General features: G+C 45.0%; 1 pseudogene; it reads right to left on the reverse strand.

The window, feature by feature from the left end:
- Positions 1 to 1,125: 1,125 nt before the first annotated feature.
- Positions 1,126 to 2,271, reverse strand: LOC101549060 (60S ribosomal protein L5-like; annotated as a pseudogene).
- Between the last annotated feature and the right edge of the window lie 8,155 nt (positions 2,272 to 10,426).

Genomic DNA, 10,426 nt, shown 5'->3' on the forward strand with positions numbered 1-10,426 from the left:
GATATCTTGACATTTCCAGCAATTTATAATAATGAGTATTCATGAGACAGGGTAGGATGATGTAGTTACCATTCCTGTGAACACATATACTAGGGGTAGGGAGGGATTCTGGGGATACTGGTGGAGGGAAGTTGACACTGGTGTAGGGATTGGTGTTGAATTGTTGTATACCTAAAACTCAATTATCAGTAACTTTATAAATCATGGCCATTTAATAAAAATTAAAATAAAATTATTATAGAAAAGGACTTTTAGAAGACCTACTGATCACTCAGTGATGAAGAACCTGTCTTGAAAATAAAGGCTATGAGTGAGATTTCAGGGCACTGTTGATTGGGATCCCTGGTGCCACAACTAAGTGTCTGATCTTCAGTGAATCACAACCAAATGTGTGCAACACCGTAACTAAAGTGTACAACCCCCAGTGTACACTGCAATCTAGTGTGCATGAGACCATCCAGTTACTGTAGAAACAGAAACAGAAAGAGTAGTGGGAAATAAACAGTATTTTGTGTAAGAAGAAATCAGCTTACAGGAAGGGGTTTCTTTTTACTGTATTTTCCACTTGTAGGCCTTACTTGTTTCGTGTAAACTCAAAGATATATTAGCAAAAAATTAAAAGTAAAGTTTTATTAATGGCAGGGAAGATTTGATGGCTACCATAATGAGACTCAAGCCACTGTCACTGTCATCCCGTTGCTCATCGATTTGCTCGAGCAGGCACCAGTACCGTCTCCATTGTGAGACTTGTTAATGCTTTTGGCATATTAGCTTACCAGACTCTGCCATGTGGGCGAGATACTCTCGCTAGCTTGTTGGGCTCTCTGAGAGGGGTGGAGGAATCAAACCCGGGTCGGCTGCGTGCAAGGCAAACGCTGTGCCACTGTGCTATTGCTCCAGCCTCAAGTAGCAAATTAAATTTAATGTAATATATTTTAAAAGCCAGAGTTGAAAACTTATTTAAGTAAAGAAGAATAGGCATTTGATTATATTGTATTAAATTTGCATAGGTTAAAATCATATAGCAGTCATCATCACAAAGTGCTTTTTTTTTTCACTGTTTGGTCAATAGGTTTATTACTTAGTAACTTTACAAATTCTCCATTAAAAAATCATAGTTTGATTTTAGTTCTCAGCAGCCCACTCCTGAGCTCTGAGGAAACTTGCTTTCTTCTGGGTTACCTGATCGTCTAGGGAAGAAACACTTTGGGACAGTTCCACCTCTTCTTTTTAACTTCTCTCTTAGGTTTCTTCTCTTAAACAAGGTTGACCCGTATAGCCACATGAGCTTTCTTTTACATCTGCTCCACCATGTCTGGAGTTTTGTTGTTCTTTATGTATTGAGAAAACTGTTTCTTGTAGGCATCCTCATCTTCTTCCATTATGGAATGCATATACTCTGCAACGTTCTGCCCCATAATGTGTTTCCAATGCACTTCAGTGTTGAATTTCTTACTTTCTGTGTCATAGCCAGGGAATCATTTGGTCACTGTCACTGTCATCCCGTTGCTCATTGATTTGTTCGAGTGGGCACCAGTAACGTCTCTCATTGTGAGACTTATTATTACTGGTTTTGGCATGTCCAATATGCACAGGTAGCTTGCTAGGCTCTGCCATGCGGGCTGGTACTCCAGTAGCTTGCGGGGCTCTTTGAGAAGGGCGGAGGAATAGAACACCGGTTGGTCTCGTGAAAGGTGAATGCCCAATCGCTGTGCTATCGCTCCAGCCCAATCATTTGGTACTGTGAGGAATAGACAAGCCTCCATCCGAAGCTCCTTTCAGGTCCCCAAAGACTTTGTTTCCAGGAGTAGTTCTGGCAAGTCCTGCATCCAAATAGTTGCTGAGGGCACCAAGTTGTCCACCAATGCTTTCCACATTATATTTATCTCCAGTGATCTCCACTTGGCTTGATAAATCTTGTCCATGACAAAGCTATCTAAAAGCCAGCAGGTTAACCGCAGACCAGTATAATATGCTGCAGTGTACTTTGTCAGGCCAACTTTGACACAGTACTTAGGAAGTTCGTGAGCATATGCTGCACAAACTATCATATTTCCTATATGAGCATAAGCAATAATGTCTCTGTTGGTGACAAGGATGATCATCCTATATTTTGGTGTGCTGTATTTATTTTTATCCTCGATTACCAAATGTTTTTGAGCATAGTAGTAGATTTTACACTCTCCCCCATTTTCTAAATTTCACTTGGTTCCTCTTGAAATACACCTTATTCTTGACAACTTTAACAAAACCCATCCTATGGAACAGAGACCACAGCCTGCGACCTCATGCAGAACTACAGGCCGAGCAGCTACAGGGAGTGGGGGGAGAGAAAAGGCACAAATTGTAATAATTCTATTTGCTATTTTGTTGAAGTAATCAATATGAAGTTAATTTGTTATGTGCCTCTAACAGGTTTGGAGGGGGGAAGGAAACTAGGGACATTGGTGGAAGGAAGGTCACACTGGTGATTGGATTGATGTTAGAACATCACAAACCTGAAATAACTGTATTATGAACAACTTTGTAAATCATAGTGCTTAAAAATTTTTTTTAACTTTTAATAGGGGCTACCTTAGGATGCAATTTTTTAGGATACATTTTTAAATGAAATCAAATAATGAATGAAAATAAATAAAATCAAATAAATACTGATCAAGAAAATCACTACTTTAGAGTTACTGATTAACCTACAGTCTACATTACAGTAATTGAGAAAGCCTTTTCGGCAAAACAAATTATAAGATGGAGATTTCAGTACAATATAATAGAAAATATGATGGCTGGTCTAAAAGTTGATTGAGCCTTTTGGACCCGGCTGTGGAAGGAGCATGATGGAGGGGCCCGAGGGAGCGCCCTCGGACCCCAAGCAGCCCACTGAACTAACTCCGGCATGGGACCAGAGACCCCACGGCGTGCTGAAGCTGTGGGACCCGGGCATCCCCCAATTCTTTTAACCTGTCTCTCTCTCAACTCCTCCCTCTTGAGCACAGCGCAGGGGCCGCGGCTTTCCTGAGCGCAAAACGGAGACGCCGAGCCTCTCTCTAGGTTTCTCCATCTTATGAGCACCATAAAAGGGTAAAAGTTTATAGTGATGTTATTTCTGGTTGTACTTTCCCTGGACTTTATACAGAAACCCAAAACCGTGCGGCCGCTGCCGCGGCCCGCGCGACTTAATATCATCTTAGTATGAGCAATATGTAATGGTTCCTTTCTAATGGGGCGGACTTTTGTGGGAGATCCTAATAGTAAGTCTGTTGCTGAAATATTGAAGGCAATCAAAGTGGTAGCCATCTCACTAGACTGAACTAAGCTATATCCCCACGCCGGCTGAGAAGAAATTTTCTTCTTTCTCGGGAAGAAACGCGGTGTGTCATCAACTACAGTGTGATGTCCATTAAGCAAACAGACCTGGTGGCGTGGGAATGGGATATAAGGGGAAAAATTATGTACAAGGAACAGCGGGACGCTGGTGGAATCTCGAGCCGGAGCCGACACCAGCGCAAGACCGTCGGTTCCAGAGACTGCTTGCAGATACTCTACAAGTCTATCAACTAAGCCAGAGCCCCACGCCTGCTGATGACGGGAAATAACCATCCTTTTCGGTTTTTTTTTTCCCTTGTCAGGCAGCGTGGCGATTACTAAAACAGGCGTGAACTCGGTGGCGCGGGGCAAGGGGGAAAAAGAAAAACTATGTAACAAACAGCGGGACTTAATATCTCTATATCCTTAGCAATGGAGAACTATCAAATGCCTCCTTGGCAATAGGACTGCTTTTCTTTTTTGGGGGAAACCCCAACAACGGTAGTGAGTTGTGTGTTGAAACATGGAATGTAATCGAAATAAGGCGTAAATGAAGTGAAACGTATCATGTGCAAGGGTTGGGACTGGGGAGGTGGGAGGGGGCGGCAGGTATACTGGGGGGGTTGGTGATGGAAGATGGGCACTGGTGAAGTGAAGGGTGTTTGAGAACTGTATAACCGACATAACCCTGAGAACTATGTAACCCTCCACATGGTGATTCAATAAAATTTTAAAAAAAAAAAAAAAAAAAAAAAAATAAAAGTTGATTGAAACATATTGGATGAGTTTGAGTGCTTTGTGAGCAAGTAACTGCTGACAGACACCAAACTGACTTCAATAAGAAGAATAGGCATGGGCTGGAGTGATAGCACAGCTGGTAGGGCATTTGACTTGCATGCGGCCGACCCGGGTTTGAATCCCAGCGTCCCATGTGGTCCCCTGGGCAACACCAGGAGTAATTCCTGAGTGCATGAGCCAGGAGTAATCCCTGTGCATTGCTGGATGTGACCCAAAAAGAAAAAAAAAAAAGAATAGGCATTACTTTACATAACAGCAAATCCAAAGTCAGCCCAATCCCTATGGGACATGTCAGGGCTCTATCTTTTCATTCTTTCATAGAAAAGAAATCTTTCCCCAATTCTCCTTTAGCCAACTTTCCACTTTTCAAAGGACAGAAATAGATCACCAACTGATTCCTCTACCAGCCAAATGAGATCTCCATGATGGGCTGAAAAAAAGTTTACTCAAGGATTGCATCCGATGGATCTTGTTGAGGAGAGATGAATAACTCAGAAAAATTGAGGTTTATCAGGAAGAAGGAAGGAAGGAAGGAAGGAAGGAAGGAAGGAAGGAAGGAAGGAAGGAAGGAAGGAAGGGAGGGAGGGAGGGAGGGAGGGAAGGAGGGAGGGAGGGAGGGAAGAAGGGAGGGGGAAGAAAAGGGAAGGAAGGAAGGAAGGAAGGAAGGAAGGAAGGAAGGAAGGAAGGAAGGAGGGAGGGAAGGAAGGAAGGAAGGAAGGAAGGAAGGGAGGTAGGTAGGGAGGGAGGGAAGAAGGGGGGGGAAGAAAAGGGAAGGAAGGAAGGGAGGGAGGGAGGGAGGGAGGGAGGGAGGGAGGGAGGAAGGAAGGAAGGAAGGAAGGAAGGAAGGAAGGAAGGAAGGGAGGGAGGGAGGGAGGGAGGGAGGGAGGGAGGGAGGGAGGAAGGAAGGAAGGAAGGAAGGAAGGAAGGAAGGAAGGAAGGAAGGAAGGAAGGAAGGAGGGAGGGAGGGAGGGAGGGAGGAAGGAAGGAAGGAAGGAAGGAAGGAAGGAAGGAAGGAAAGAAGGAAGGAAGGAAGGAAGGGAGGGAGGGAGGGAAGAAGGGAGGGAAGAAGGGAGGGAAGAAGGGAGGGGGAAGAAAAGGGAAGGAAGGAAGGAAGGAAGGAAGGAAGGAAGGAAGGAAGGAAGGAAGGGAGGAAGGGAGGGAGGGAGGGAGGGAGGGAGGGAGGAAGAAGGAAAAGGAAGGCAGGAAGGAAAAGGAAGGGAGGAAGGAAGGAAGGAAGGAAGGAAGGAAGGAAGGAAGGAAGGAAGGAAGGAAGGAAGGAAGGAAGGAAGGAAGGAAGGAAGGAAGGAAGGAAGGGAGGGAGGGAGGGAGGGAGGGAGGGAGGGAGGGAGGGAGGAAGGAAGGAAGGAAGGAAGGAAGGAAGGAAGGAAGGAAGGAAGGAAGGAAGGAAGGAAGGGAGGGAGGGAGGGAGGGAGGAAGGAAGGAAGGAAGGAAGGAAGGAAGGAAGGAAGGAAGGAAGGAAGGAAAGAAGGAAGGAAGGAAGGAAGGAAGGGAGGGAGGGAAGGAGGGAGGGAAGAAGGGAGGGGGAAGAAAAGGGAAGGAAGGAAGGAAGGAAGGAAGGAAGGAAGGAAGGAAGGAAGGAAGGAAGGAAGGAAGGGAGGGAGGGAGGGAGGGAGGGAGGAAGAAGGAAAAGGAAGGCAGGAAGGAAAAGGAAGGAAGGGAGGGAGGAAGGAAGGAAGGAAGGAAGGAAGGAAGGAAGGAAGGAAGGAAGGAAGGAAGGAAGGAAGGAAGGAAGGAAGGAAGGGAGGGAGGGAGGGAGGGAGGGAGGGAGGGAGGGAGGGAGGGTAAGTAACCACCAGGGTTGCCATGGAAATCTTGGGTTCTGAGTCCAAGTGCAGCTTTACCACACACTTATCCTCTCAAGATAACATTACTCACAGTTTACTCTGCAGTTTTCTATCAGATTTTTATATAAAGCATCATTTTTCTCTGACCTTGTGCTATAATCTTGTTTCTTCTCTCCTTAGCAGAGACCACAATGAAAATCCTGCTATAAAAACACTTGAGTGCTATCAAAGAATCAGACCATATAAGGTGCTGGGGACCTTTTTATTTTAAATAAGAAACAAAACTATTTATACTTTTACAAGGAGTCTGCCCTATTTTAGTAAATATTTGGCAAAGCTTCTTGATTAAAAGAGCAAACTGACCCTTGTTCTGCAGGGTTGTTTTGCCATAACTGAAATCGTTCATTAATTTTCTGAAAATAGAAGCAGCAAGTGTGTTCTCTTGCACTGACTCAAGTAGTGATTTGTTTTAAGCTGTATTTACAGAGGCACAATCGGTCAGGGTCCTTCTAAGTCTTGGTCCCAATCAGACCTTGTTTTGAGTTACAGTCACCAAATGGTACCTGTGAACAGAGCATTAAAGATGCAATAACCAGGCCTGAGAGACAGAGAAAGAGGGAGAGAGAGAGAGAGAGTAAGAGTGAGAGCTTGACATCTCTTCACAAGTGAATTACATAGATCCTGAATTTGGATCAAGCCCTGTTCTGAGTAACAGTGACTCCCCAGGTTATTAGGCAGTGTGCGCTGTCAGAGAAACATGTGGAGCATATGTTTCTGATTCATGGGCAATTTACTCATTCTGTGGGGTGGGACTTGCAGGAAACACCCTGGCCCAACCCCCTTCGCATTATTACAAGGTATTCTTTTCCCAGCTGAGTTTGGATGGGTGTGGTGCAGCAGCAAGGCATGTTTTTAAGTCATTCTCAGACTTTTTGTAGAATAGCTACATTGGAAATGATCCCATTATGTCCCACTGTAGACTGGCATGCAGGCTGACAGCAGAATTTTGACCCAGAATTCACCATCTGTACTGGTCACTGTGAAATGTTGCTCTGAGCCCCAAGCTCAAGCCTCCATCCTCTGGTCTGGGCTGACAGAGTCTGATCCTAAATCAAAGCTGCTCAGAAGAAAAACTGGTAGTGGACAACAAGGAGGAGATTTAACATGGAACATGTCGGGACCTCAGATGGCCTTAGAGATAATCTAGTTCCATCTTATCAGTCAACTGAGCAAATGAGGTGACTCCTCCTTTGTCACATAGCTAGTTTCTTGTTAAACTATAATTCCCACAGTCCTTACTGCTTCTCAGTCACTACTGTGAAATCTGAAGCTCATCTTTATTTTTTGTTTTTGGGTTACACCCAGCGATGCTCAGAGGTTACTCCTATATCTGCACTTTACTCCTGGTGGTGCTCGGGGGACCATATGGGATGCTGGGAATTGAACCTGGGTCGGCTGAGTGCAAGGCAAATGCCCTACCCACTGTATTATCGCTCAGGTCCCCTGAATTCCATCTTACACGTGATTAGCCCCTGCATTCTGGGAAGAAGTTTATGTGACAGTGCTGGGTTAGCCAAGAAAGTGCTAGAGAAGGATTTTCAACATACACAAAGATCACCCGGAGTCTCAATACACACATCCTGCTTGCATAGATCAGGTGTAGAGCCTGAGATCTAGTGTTCTAACAAACTCTCAAGTGTTTAGATGCTGCAGATGTAGAGATACCTCCCTCTCCACCTTCTGATTTGCTGTACTACATAAGTGTACAACATAAGCATTGCAGTCATCAGATCAACAATTACCTCCCAAACTCTGCCTTCATGCCAGCCACAGCTGCAGATAAACAAAATGCTGCTCCTAAAAATTCTGCAAAATAAAGAGCTCTCAGTCAAGGTCTTATGTGTTTATTAAGTTTATCCTTTAGTTTTAGCAGTCTTGAGCTTTGCTCAATATCATTTTGTAAATCTGGTGACTATGACGTCAACATTCTAAAACTCCTCCCAGGACAGCTGGTTCTGATTCCTTGGCCCTTGTCACTTGGAGCTACAGTTGGGCCAGGTACCAAAGGTAGCCTTTTGGGAGGACAGGTGTGAAGCCAGAGGAAAAGGGAGAGGGATGGTAAGTTAGACCCTCAGACTTGGAGCCAGATTATATTTCAGTTTCTGGCCACTTTACAAACTCTGGTGTAGATGAAGCATGAGTGAAGTAGAGGCAACAGCAAAATCTAGCATTGTCGCCAGGAAAACTGTGAATAACAGGAAAGAGACTTGAAAGCAATATGTTTGTGTTTTAAGAGAATTGCAGAAATGTTAACAGAGACCAACACAGCTGGAGAGGACTTAACTAACTCTAATTAAAAGTAGGCAGGAACTTGGGTGTTTGAAACTTGATTTTGAGTACTTCTAGAGCATTGGAAAGTTCTAAGATTCCTTTTCCCAGGAAATGAGGTGCTTTGATGGCCGGAAATAGTGTGACTTCAAGTTGTATTACTGGATGTCAGGCTCATTCTCTCTGATGGTTGGTCAGTCCAGGGCCTAAGAAGGAGCCCAGAAATAGGAATTAAAGAACAAAGGAGACAGCTATGTAACCCTTGCTTTGGTTTCAGGACTCAGTCACCATCCAGTTCAACAATCATCACCCTCTGCAAAGCCACACAGTAGAGCAAGGCTGCGCTCATTTCCCTGTGACCTGAGCTTGGGGCTTTGTTTCCCAGCAAACCCAATTCCTGGCCTGATCCCAGTGAACATGGGGTTCTGTGTTCCTGAAATGAGAACCAAGGAGAAATAAGAAAAAGTGGGAGAAAGAAGAGGAAACCAAGACAAGAGAAAGTGAGTAATGTTTCGGAAGACAGCTTTTCATGGTTTCAAGAATGCTTTCTCTAGAGGGCTGGAGAGTGTACAACAGGTAGGACACTTGCCTTGCATGCAGTCAACCAGGGTTCAATCCCTGGCACCTCATATGGTCCCATGGTCCCCTAGGCACTTTCAAGAGGAATCTCTAAATGTTGAGCCAGCTGTAAGCCCTGAACATCACCAGGTGGCCCACAAAACTCCCACTCCCCAAAGAGAGAGACACAGAGAAAGAGTGAGAGAGAATCCATATCCCTAATACTTCCCATTAGGGCCCTATTAAAGGACTGTTTCCGGGGCTGAAGCGATAGCACAGAGTGTAGGGCATTTGCTTTGCATGCAGCAGACCCAGGTTCTATTCCCAGCATCCCATATGGTTCCCCGAGCACTGCCAGTAGTAATTCCTGAGTGCAAAGCCAGGAGTAATCCCTGAGCATTGCTGGGTATGACCCAAAAAGCAAACAAACAAACAAACAAATAAAGGGCTGTTTCCAGTTTTGCTGAATTGTGCATGTGTACTAAAACCAAACTATGTCTGAATCTGACTAACCCATAACCTTCTCTCAGGCATGGGCAAAGACCACTTGGGGTTAAATCCAGAAGAAAGACCTGGTTCTTCAGCTGGGTTTGAAAGCAGGTGAAAGATCAAGCAAGAAGGCCACAAGCGGAGCAGCAGTGGGACCCATTTTACTCAGAACTAGGAGATCCTGACTTTCCAGAAGCCACTTTCAAGGGAGAGGGGCTGGGCCGAAGCTTCACCTACAAACGTGGAGAATGTGTTATTTCAGCCACGCTTCATCGAATGCCAGTATGTGAGCTGCTTTCTGAGGATCACGGGCATTGCTGAGCTTTGAAGCTCAATGCTGGGTGGTAGCATAGTGGGTAGGGCTCTTGCCTATCATGCGGCCAATCCACGTTCGATCCCTGGCATCGCATATGTTTCCCCAACCCACCAGGATTGATCCCTGAGTGTAGATGTAGGAGTAAGGTGCTCAGGACTTACAGGGAGTAAGATCACCACAAAACAAAACAAAAATTTCTGAGGTATCCCTACAGATGTGTTAGCATTCAAACCAAGTATTGTTGAGTGTGCTGACCAAGGCAGCCTTCCCATGCCTGGAACATGAGGATGGTAGACAGAGATGAGGAAAAGCTCCATGAAGACTGCATTTCCAAGATCTCTGGGATACCTCGCGCCCTAAACTTCTTGTTGTAATTACAATTACACACCAATTACTCAGAGTATCCTCAACCTACAGACCACTAGCAGCAGACAAATGGTTCTCATTCATTTATATAAACAGAAAACTAAGTTTTAAATATCACCAGCCCAAATGTCACAAAATTAGACTTTGGGCCCCAAACATAATCTTTTCACTTGTGTGTCTGCCCTTATAAAACTCAACAGTTGTTTGCAGTCCTCTTCATGTCCCCGATTTCTGCATGAGTTCCCAGATAGCTTTTAAAAACACCAGAGACTTTAGACCGAACATGATGACCAACCACTTAATACCTGTGTTGCAAACCATAATGCCCAAAAGGAGAGAGGGAGTAAAAGGGAATGAATGTGCCTGCCACAGAGGCGGGGGTGGAGGTGGGGTAGGGGATGGGGCAGGGGTGGTGGGAGGCATACTGAGAATATTGGAGATTTTGCACTGGCATATTGGAGAA

This window comes from Sorex araneus, chromosome 5 (genome assembly GCF_027595985.1).
Source record: "Sorex araneus isolate mSorAra2 chromosome 5, mSorAra2.pri, whole genome shotgun sequence".
Taxonomy (NCBI): domain Eukaryota; kingdom Metazoa; phylum Chordata; class Mammalia; order Eulipotyphla; family Soricidae; genus Sorex; species Sorex araneus.